Below are 11,415 nucleotides of genomic sequence, written 5' to 3' on the forward strand. Positions count from 1 at the left end.
AAATGAAGATCAAGAAAAGTATCTGTGTAAAGTTAAACATTTTTGCCCATTATTTAAAAAATCATTCTGATGTCTGTGATGTGTGCAAAACAAGTATCATATTTCTTACATAAAATTGCATATGTATTTGGTTATTACAGAGACCCATATTTGATCCTTAAAGCTGTCCTCAGGCAATTTTCTGAGTAGTGCTGTTTAGGGAGGACATAGATACAGGTGGTGGGCATTGCTTGAAAATACTAAAATAATCAGAAAAACCAGCAGCTAACAAGAGCTAAGAATTCACTGAAACATGTAAGAAACTCCCCTAAGACACGGAGGAACAGTCAGGGAGATGGTTTCTTTGCAAAGTTTGGGCATTTGAAAGTGGTTATGTGCACGAGGGAATTTAGAAAGCCACTTACATGCCCAGGAAAAGGACATGGGCTCGGAAAAACACTAAGAAGACCCTGAGTTTTCATTCCTGGATGATCTAAAAACTCAGTACAAGCAGGAAGTGAAAGCTGAGGCAAAACTAAAGAGCTTAGTCTAAGGATTAAAGGGTTACCCCAATACAGAACCAGCCCACCATATTAAGAAACTAAATACAAAGCCAGAAATCAGACCTGGGTCTGATGGTCTAGTTTAGTGGCCTACCATAACAGGCCTCAGAGTTAGGCAGGAGTAGATGGTCTAATTATATCTGCCCTTTAGTAAAAGAGTAATGACTAACACTTACTGAGCACTTAGTATCACAGCCTGATCATTAACTCAAATGTATTATCTTATATATTCCCTATAGTAACCTTATGAGTGAAGTAGTTACAGATAGTATCTGCACTTTATAAATGAAGGAACTGAAGCTGGCAGTTTTAAGCTTTGCCCAAGATCATTTCCTTACTGCAAAATTCAGACTTAAATTGAAGAAAGTAGGGAAAACCACTAGGCCATTCAGGTATGACCTAAATCAAATCCCTTATGATTATACAGTGGAAGTGACAAATAGATTCAAGGGATTAGATCTGATAGAGAGTGCCTGAAGAACTATGGACAGAGGTTTGTGACATTGTACAGGAGGCAGGGATCAAGACCATCCCCAAGAAAAATTCAAAAAGGCAAAATGGCTGTCTGAGGAGGACTTACAAATAGCTGAGAAAATAAGAGAAGCGAAAGGCAAAGGAGAAAAAAGATATGTCCATCTGCAGAGTTCCAAAGAATAGCAAAGAAAGATAAGAAAGCCTGAGTGATCAATGCAGATAGAGGAAAACAACAGAATGGGAAAGACTAGAGATCTCTTCAGGAAAATTGGAGATATCAAGGGAACATTTCATGCAAGGATGGGCACAGTAAAGGACAGAAATGGAATGGACCTAACAGAAGCAGAAGATATTAAGAAGAGGTGGCAAGAATACACAGAACTATGCAAAAAATATCTTCACGACCTGAGAAACTCACGATGGTGTGATCACTCACCTAGAGCCAGACATCCTGGAATGTGAAGTTAAGTGGGCCTTAGGAAGCATCACTACAAACAAAGCTAGTGGAGGTGATGGAATTCCAGTTGAGCTATTTCAAATCTTAAAAGATGATGCTGTAAAAGTGCTGAACCCAATATGCCAGCAGATTTGGAAAACTCAGCAGTGGCCACAGGACTGGAAAAGGTCCGTTTTCATTCCCTAAGAAGGGCAATGCCAAAGAATGCTCAAACTACCACACAATTGCACTCATCTCACACACTAGCAAAGTAATACTCAAAATTCTCCAAGCCAGGCTTCAACAGTACATAAACCTGAGAACTTCTGGATGTACAAACTGGATTTAGAAAAGGCAGTGGAACCCGAGATCAAATTGCCAACATCCACTGCATCAAAGTAAAAGCAAGAGAATTCCAGAAAAACATCTACATCTGCTTTATTGACTATGCCAAAGCCTTTGACTGTGTGGATCACAACACACTGTGGAAAATTCTTAAAGAGATGGGAATACCAGACCACATGACCTGCCTCTATGGACTTCCCTGGTGGCTCAGATGGTAAAGTGTCTGCCTGCAATGCAGGAGACCTGGGTTCAATCCCTGGGCTGGGAAGATCCCCTGGAGAAGGAAATGGCAACCCACTCCAGTATTCTTGCCTGGAAAACCCCATGGACAGAGGATCCTGGTGGGCTACGGTCCATGGGGTCCCACAGAGTTGGACACAACTGAGTGACTTCACTTCACTTCACTTACCTGCCTCCTGAGAAACCTGTATGCAGGTCAAGAAGCAACAGTTAGAACTGGACATGGAACAACAGACTGATTCAAAATTGGGAAAGGAGTACGTCAAGGCTGTATATTGTCACCCTGCTTATTTAACTTATATACAGAGTACATCATGCAAAACACTGGGCTGGATGAAGCACAAGCTGGAATCAAGACTGTTGGGAGAAATATCAATAACCTCAGATATGCAGACGACACCACCCTTATGGCAGAAAACAAAGAACTAAAGAGCCTCTTGATGAAAGTGAAAGAGGAGAGTGAAAAAGCTGGCTTAAAGCTCAACATTCAAAAAACTAAGATCATGGCATCTGGCCCCATCACTTCATGGCAAATAGATGGGGAAACAGTGGAAACAGTGACAGACTTTATTTTCTTGGGCTCCAAAATCACTGTGGACAGTGACTGCAGCCATGAAATTAAAAGATGCTTGCTCCTTGGAAGAAAAGCTATGACTAACCTAGACAGCATATTAAAAAGCAGAGACATTACTTTGCCAACAAAGGTCCATCTAGTCAAAGCTATGGTTTTTCCAGTAGTCATGTATGGATGTGAGTTGGACTATAAAGAAGGCTGAGTGCCGAAGGATTGATGCTTTTGAACTGTGGTGTTGGAGAAGACTCCTGAGAGTCCGTTGGACCGCACGGAGATCCAACCAGACCATCTTAAAGGAGATCAATCCTGAGTATTCATTAGAAGGACTGATGCTGAAGCTGAAACTCCAATACTTTGGCCACCTGATTCGAAGAGCTGACTCATTTGAAAAGACCCTGATGCTGGGAAAGATTGAAGGTGGGAGGAGAAAGGGACAACAGAAGATGAGATGGTTGGATGGCATCACTGACTTGATGGACATGAGTTTGAGCAAATCTCCGGGAGTTGGTGATGGACAGGGAGGCCTGGCGTGCTGCAGTCCTTCAGGCCAAAAGAGTCGGACATGACTGAGAAAGTGAACAGCAGACCATTAGGTTTGTAAGTAGCATAGCTCAGATTTGATTTACACCTCACTCAGCCCTAGGCTGGTCACCAGGCCAAAGTTTACCTTGCTTTTTTTTTTTTTTTTCCATTTTCCATTTATCTTTATTAGTTGGAGGCTAATTACTTTACATCATTACAGTATTTTTTGTCATACATTGAAATGAATTAGCCATGGATTTACATGTATTCCCCATCCCAGTCCCCCCTCCCACCTCCCTCTCCACCCGATCCCTCTGGGTCTTCCCAGTGCACCAGGCCCGAGCACTTGTCTCATGCACCCAACCTGGGCTGGTGATCTGTTTCACCCTAGATAATATACATGTTTCAATGCTGTTCTCTTGAAACATCCCACCCTCGCCTTCTCCCAGAGTCCACAAGTCTGTTCTATACATCTGAGTCTCTTTTTCTGTTTTGCATATAGGGTTATCGTTACCATCTTTCTAAAGTCCATATATATGTGTTAGTATACTGTAATGGTCTTTATCTTTCTGGCTTATTTCGCTCTGTATAATGGGCTCCAGTTTCATCCATCTCATTAGAACTGATTCAAATGAATTCTTTTTAATGGTTGAGTAATATTCCATGGTGTATATGTACCACAGCTTCCTCATCCATTCGTCTGCTGATGGGCATCTGGGTTGCTTCCATGTCCTGGCTACAAAGTTTGCCTTGCTTTTGAGTAATTCTCAGTTTAATCTTCACTGGAGTCTACACTGGAAGGCTGCTGAGAGCTCTTTGCTGGGTCTTCTACCATCCTCACCATTCCCCTCCCTTCTCCAGGATGAAAATAACTTTCTTCTTTTTGTCTGAGCTTTCATAACCACCCTCTTAATTCTTTCTTATACTGTGTGAACTTTCTAGCTTATAGTTATCTGTGAACATCTCTTAAATTCTCTAATTTTATGCTAGAGATCATACTTTCTCCCCAGCCCCACTATACATAGACATAATAAATTACATAGGCATAATAGACATTGCATGCATTCATGAATGTTGTAAACTTGTGTACCTAACCTTGTCTATATACTTTGAAACTTTCTCTTCACCTAGAATGTCAACACTGAGCATGACCTTTGGAAATCATCTCAACTAAACCTCTCATTTCACAAATTTACAAACCGAGTCCTGCAGCTGTTCGGTGATTTTCCTAAGGTCACAGGAAAACAGAGCCGGCGCTGCAGCCTGCATCGCCCTCTCCCAGGCTCATCAGCTTCTCCGATTACCTTCACCCCGCGCTGACTTGCTCCTTTCCCGCTGCGTCTGTGCAAACAAGCACCTGGCCTCCTGGAGCTCCACGGCACTTGGTAGAGCCTACTTCTTTTTACTTATACATTCCTTATTTCAATTGTTCACTGTTTTTGCTCCAACTTTTGTCTTCTTCACTGAATTCAATTTCTAATCTTGTCCTTAGGATTTTCCTGACCCTTTTCTATGGCTTTACTATTATCATCACTTCTTTTTTGGCCTGGAGATCTTAGCTCCGCAACCAGGGATCTAACCTGGGCCCTTGTGGTGGAAGCAAGGAGTGCTAACCACGGCAGGGCCAGGGAAGTCCCGAGGCTTTCCCTTTTTGCGCCTAGGACACATAACCCGCCAGCACTGTTTCCATCGACTTCCCCGGGTTTCTATGCGGCCCTCGTCTGTTCTCTGAACTCCAGACCCACCTCTCTTCATAGGTATTGGCACTTGGTTTCCTACTGTTTCTGCAAATGTAATAAACTGAAAGCTAAATTCAGTATTTTTTGCAAACTGGCTCTCTGTTTTCAATAATGTTAACATTTTCCCAGTCATATGGAATCAATCTGAAACCTTTCATTTCTTCCTAGATATTTCATAGTCAATCAATTATTAAAGCCTATCAAAAAGAATAAGCCTTGGAGCCTGGAAACTGGCTCCGAGCCTGCTTTGCACTATGGTGCCGTCCCATATCAACGCAGGCTCTGAGCCTCGGTTTCCTTGCCGGTGAAATGAGGAGGGACGCGCCTCCCTGAAGGCTAAATGAAACCGTGTCAGGTTACTTATAAGCTGAACTACTGCGAGAATTCCCACCTCCAGTCTCCTTTCTATCCCTGGAGTCTTCTCCTCTGTCTCACATGTGTGTAGCAGGATTTCCTTACAGCCTCACATTTTAAGAATTCTACAGAGGACGAGCGGAGAAGGCAATGGCAGCCCACTCCAGAGCTCGTGCCTGCAGACCCCAGGGACGGGGAGCCCGCTGGGCTGCGGTCCGTGGGGTCGCTCAGCGTGGGACACGGCCGAGCGGTCCACTCCACCTTTCACTTTCACGCAATGGAGCAGGCAATGGCAGCCCACTCCAGAGCTCGTGCCTGGAGACCCCAGGGACGGGGAGCCCGCTGGGCTGTGGTTCATGGGGTCGCTCAGCGTGGGACACGGCTGAGCGGCCCCACTCCCACCTTTCACTTTCCTGCACTGGAGCAGGCAATGGCAGCCCACTCCAGAGCTCGTGCCTGCAGACCCCAGGGACGGGGAGCCCGCTGGGCTGCGGTCCGTGGGGTCGCTCAGTGTGGGACACGGCCGAGCGGCTCCACTCCACGTTTCACTTTCCTGCACTGGAGAAGGCAAGGCAGCCCACTCCAGAGCTCGTGCCTGCAGACCCCAGGGACAGGGAGCCTGGTGGGCTGCCGTCTGTGGGGTCGCACAGAGTCGGACCCGACTGACGCGACTCAGCAGCAGCAGACGACAAGGAGAAGTTACTCTTCCTACGGTTCTATTCCTGCTGCTGCCTGCTCGGCTGCTTCCATTACCCACCCAAGGCCCGTGAAACGAAGTCCCTCCTCCGCGTCCGGACGCTCCTGCCTTCCCAAAGGCTTGCGGTCTCGCCGCGGCTCCTCTGACACCACGCCCCGCAGCCTGAGCAGACAGATCCCGGTCAGCCCCGCCCGCCTCAGCTCCCTCACCACTCCGCTCCTCTCCTCGCCGGCCCGCTTGCTCACTGAGAGTGGATCCTGCCGCTCAGATTCCCGGTGATTCAAGGGCCCGAGGCCTCCGAGCGCGTTTTTATCCGGCAGCCGCTCTGACCCAGGAGCCGAGCGAGGATGAGACGCCGGCCCGCACAAGGGACTTGCAGCCAGGCTCTCTCGGCTGATCCTGCCCTTCCTGAAGTCTCACAGAAGCGTTGAGTCGTTTAGTTCTTTGCAAACCCATGGACTGTAGCGCTCCAGGCCCCTCTGTCCCCCACGGTCTCCCAGAGTTTGTTCAGATTCATGTCCACAGAGGCAGGGACGCCGTCACCATGTCATCTTCTGCCGCCCCTTCTCCTCTTTGCTTCAGTCCTTCCCAGCATCACAGACATGACCACCTCTGGCAGGTATCATGGGTTTCTTATTTAATGACTATGTTTATTACGGTTTTGACAAGACTGTAATCTCCATTGCAATAAAGGTTAATTTTTACTGAGGGTTGGATGTATGCCAAACACAGTATTAAATGCTTTATAAATCTTACTTATAAATTTTACAAGCGTTATCTCATCTAGTCTTTCCTGAGACACCATGAGGGTTATCCTCCTCATTTTATTTTCTATATTATTAAATAATTGTTATGGTAATATAATTTCATATAATAACATTTATATAAATATAACTATTCATAACATATTAATATACTATATATTATTATATCATTTTCAGTAGGAGAAAACTGAAGCTTAAAAATACTCATAACTTGACCAGAGTCACAGACGGGTCAAGCACTTGATGCGGCAGAAGCTCTGGCTAATTACAGACCCCTTACTCTCTTTACCTCTCAGACATCTGAAGTGAGAAATAGATTCACTGCTCCATCCCACTCCAGCACCTAACACATCTCTCAGTACATAGAACTATTCAAAAATACAGACTGTATTTACTGCAAGCACGTAGCTTGTTAAGATCATAGTTTTACAGGGTAGACGAGGCCTTTTGATTATCAAATTCTCAAATCCAGAAAGTGAGTTCAGAATTCCTGCAACTGCCCTGAAACCCCAGCCTCGGGGCTAAGGAGCATCCCCAGGTCTACCTTGATGAATGGCTCACAGCCTCAGAACAGACATAGACTTTTAAGACTACTTAGAGAATCTCTGTACCCCCAGATGGACTCTCCTGGGATCTACTGAAACTATTTTTAAACAGAAGTATAATGTGTGCTAAACAAAGCCCATTTCTGGCTGTTGTAAAATCTTACTCTCCTGATTTAACCTATTGAGAGAGGAAAACTTTCCATGACCCCCTTTGACACCAGTGCTCAGGGAAAATATGTGTTTGAAATAGCAACTTCTTTGATTACTGATTTAGTCATAAGATTCCTGCCTCCAACAATGGAAGCAGAGGGCCCAAGTACATTTTATTTCTTTAAAAAGACTGATCTGCCGCAGCTACTGAGCAGATACTTCTTTGGACTGGCTGAAGCACTTCTGAGCCAAGCAGAAAAGAAAGATCTGTGGCCTGGGAAAGATAAACTTGGCAGGATCAAGCCTTGAATAAAAAAGGAGGCCCATTCTCTGTTACAACATCTGCCAAAATAGCTACTGAAAAACCCACAACACTGACATCATTCCCAACCTTCTGTAAATCAAGAGGAAGACCTTTTCAGTTCCCCGGGCCCAATTCCAACATGGGTCACCACACCAAACAAATAATTCTTGCATACCAGCAGAGCATCGGAGAATTCAACTCGATTCTGATGCTATTCACCTGGAAATAGCATCAGATGCCACAGGTTAAGGATGCAGCCCCACAAGCCTGCCCTCCCCACCATACACACCTACACTGTAGACACCAGTCTGAGAGCCGAGGATGTTACCTGCATTTCTCACCCATCATCTCCGTGTTGCGGATGCCCGTGACCTTCTCCTTGGGTTGGGTTACTTTGCTGGAGCAGCTCAAAGAGCACGGAGAGCTGATGTCCTTACTGGATCACTGGTTTACCATAAAAGGATATAGCTCAGGAGCAGGCAGATGGAGAAGGTGCCGAGGGCAAGGTGTGTGGAAGGGTCACAGAGCGTCTGTGCTTTCTCCGAGGGCCCCGTCCTCCCAGCACCTCTGTGTTCACCAGCCTGGACACTCTCTGAATCCTGTCCTTTTGAGTTTTATGGAGGCTTTGTATCAAATGAGTCCTGACTGATTAAATCATTGGCCATTGGTGATTGATTCAACTCTTAGCCCATCTCCTCTTCCCAGAGGTGAGGGGACAGGACTGCAAGTTCCAATCCCCCCGTTACATGGCAGGGGCTCATGGGAACCAGATCCCATTCCTAGGCGGGCTCCAAAAGTCACCTCATTAACAGCACAAGACACCTTAAAGGCTCTCATCCCTTAGGAAATTCCAGGGGTTTTCGGAACTCTATGCTAGAAAATGGCAACCCACTCCATTGTTCTTGCCTGGAGAATCCCAAGGATGGGGGAGGCCTGGTGGGCTGCCATCTGTGGGGTCACACAGAGTCAGACACGACTGAAGTGACTTAGCAGCAGCAGCAGCATGCTAGAAACGGTGATAAGGATCAAACACATATTTATTATAAATCACAATATTATAGAAGGTAAGTACAACAGTGGAGGAAAGACCATCTCTTTAACAAGCGGTGCTGGGAAAACTGGTCAACCACCTGTAACAGAGTGAAACTAGAACACCTTCTAACACCATACACAAATAAACTCAAAATGGATTAAAGATCTAAATGCAAGACCAGAAACTATAAAACTCCTAAAGGAGAACTTAGGCAAAACACTCTCCGACATGAATCACAGCAGGATCCTCTATGACCCACATCCCAGAATATTAGAAACAAAAGCAAAAATTAAAAAATGGGACCTAATGAAATTTAAAACCTTTGCACAACAAAGGAAACTATAAGCAAGGTGAAAAGACAGCCCTCAGATTGGGAGAAAATAATAGCAAACGAAGCAACAGACAAAGGATTAATCTCAAAAATATACAAGCAACTCCTCCAGCTCAACTCCAGAAAAATAAATGACCCAATCAAAGAATGGGCCAAAGAACTAAACAGACATTTCTCCAAGGAAGACATACAGATGGCTAACAAACACATGAAAAGATGCTCAACATCACTCATTATCAGAGAAATGCAAATCAAAACCACAATGACGTACCATTATACGCCAGTCAGGATGGCTGCTATCCAAAAGTCTACAAGCAATAAATGCTGGATAGGGTGTGGAGAAAAGGGAACCCTCTTACACTGTTGGTGGGAATGCAAACTAGTACAGCCACTATGCAGAACAGTGTGGAGATCTCTTAAAAAGCTGGAAATAGAACTGCCATATGACCCAGCAATCCCACTTCTGGGCATACACACTGAGGAAACCAGATCTGAAAGAGACACGTGCACCCCAATGTTCATCGCAGCACTGTTTATAATAGCCAGGACATGGAAGCAACTTAGATGCCCATCAGCAGACGAATGGATAAGGAAGCTGTGGTACATATACACCATGGAATATTACTCAGCCATTAAAAAGAATTCATTTGAATCAGTTCTAATGAGATGGATAAAACTGGAGCCCATTATACAGAGTGAAGTAAGCCAGAAAGATAAAGACCATTACAGTATACTAACACATATATATGGAATTTAGAAAGATGGTAATGATAACCCTATATGCAAAACAGAAAAAGAGACACAGATGTATAGAACAGACTTTTGGACTCTGTGGGAGAAGGCGAGGGTGGGATGATCTGAGAGAATAGCATTGAAACATGTATATTATCTAGGGTGAAACAGATCACCAGCCCAGGTTGGATGCATGAGACAAGTGCTCAGGGCTGGTGCACTGGGAAGACCCAGAGGGATCCGGTGGAGAGGGAGGTGGGAGGGGGGATCGGGATGGGGAATACATGTAAAACCGTGGCTGATTCATGTCAATGTATGACAAAAACCACTACAATATTGTAAAGTAATTAGCCTCCAACTAATTAAAAAAAAAAAAGGTAAGTACAAAAGTTTCTGTTAGGTAACTTTGGATGTAGCATTTTCTTGAATGAGATTCAAGCCAAATTATATTCTTTCCAAAGACAACAAAAAGACTCCGTTCATGATGGCTCTGTAAAATATCTAATCCTAATTAATACTGGAATGTTTATAGGGACATATGTCTATGTAGATAGTATGGCCAAAGAGGGCAAATTTTGATAATGCTGCTGATTTCTGCTTTTTTATTGAAATATATACCTTCAAAAGATAAAAGACAAACTAGAGACTTGGAGGAAATGTTTACAAATATGTATCAAATTAAGAACTTATATTTGAAATATACAGAGAACTCTTGAACGTCAATAATAAGAAAATACACAACCAGGTTAAAAAGTGGGCAAGAGATCTGGAGACATCCAGACATCTCAGAATCAACATAGTAAAAATATCATACTATCATACTATCAAGGCAATCTATAGATTCATTGCAATTCTTAACAAATTACCAGTGACTTTTTCACAAAATTAGAACATAAATTTACAATTTGTGTGGAAAAGATCCTCAATAGCCAAAGCAATATTGAGAAAGAAAAACAGAGCTGGAGGAATCAGGCTCCCTGATTTCAAGCTATACTACAAAGCTGCAATAATCAAAATAGTATGGTATTGGCACAAAGACTGGCTCTAGGTGAGTGATCACACCATCATGATTATCTGGGCCATGAAGATCTTTTCTTGCCACCATGATTATTCTTGCCACCCCTTCTTTTCTTTTTTGGCCACGTTATTTTATGTTTTTTCCATTTATTTTTATTAGTTGGAGGCTAATTACTTTACAATATTGTAGTGGTTTTTGCCATACATTGACATGAATCAGCCATGGATTTACATATATTCCCCATCCCGATCCCCCCTCCCACCTCCCTCTCCACCCGATCCCTCTGGGTCTTCCCAGTGCACCAGCCCTGAGCACTTGTCTCATGCATCCAACCTGGGCTGGTGATCTGTTTCACCTTAGATAATATACATGTTTTGATGCTGTTCTCTTGAAACATCCCACCCTCGCCTTCTCCCACAGAGTCCAAAAGTCTGTTCTGTACATCTGTGTCTCTTTTTTCTGTTTTGCATATAGGGTTATCATTACCATCTTTCTAAATTCCATATATATGTGTTAGTATACTGTATTGGTCTTTATCTTTCTGGCTTACTTCACTCTGTATAATGGGCTCCAGTTCAGCCACTTGTTCAGACTTTCTTCTTAAGTCTGAATTGG

The sequence above is a fragment of the Odocoileus virginianus genome, unplaced genomic scaffold (genome assembly GCF_023699985.2).
Source record: "Odocoileus virginianus isolate 20LAN1187 ecotype Illinois unplaced genomic scaffold, Ovbor_1.2 Unplaced_Scaffold_8, whole genome shotgun sequence".
Classification (NCBI taxonomy): Eukaryota; Metazoa; Chordata; class Mammalia; order Artiodactyla; family Cervidae; genus Odocoileus; species Odocoileus virginianus.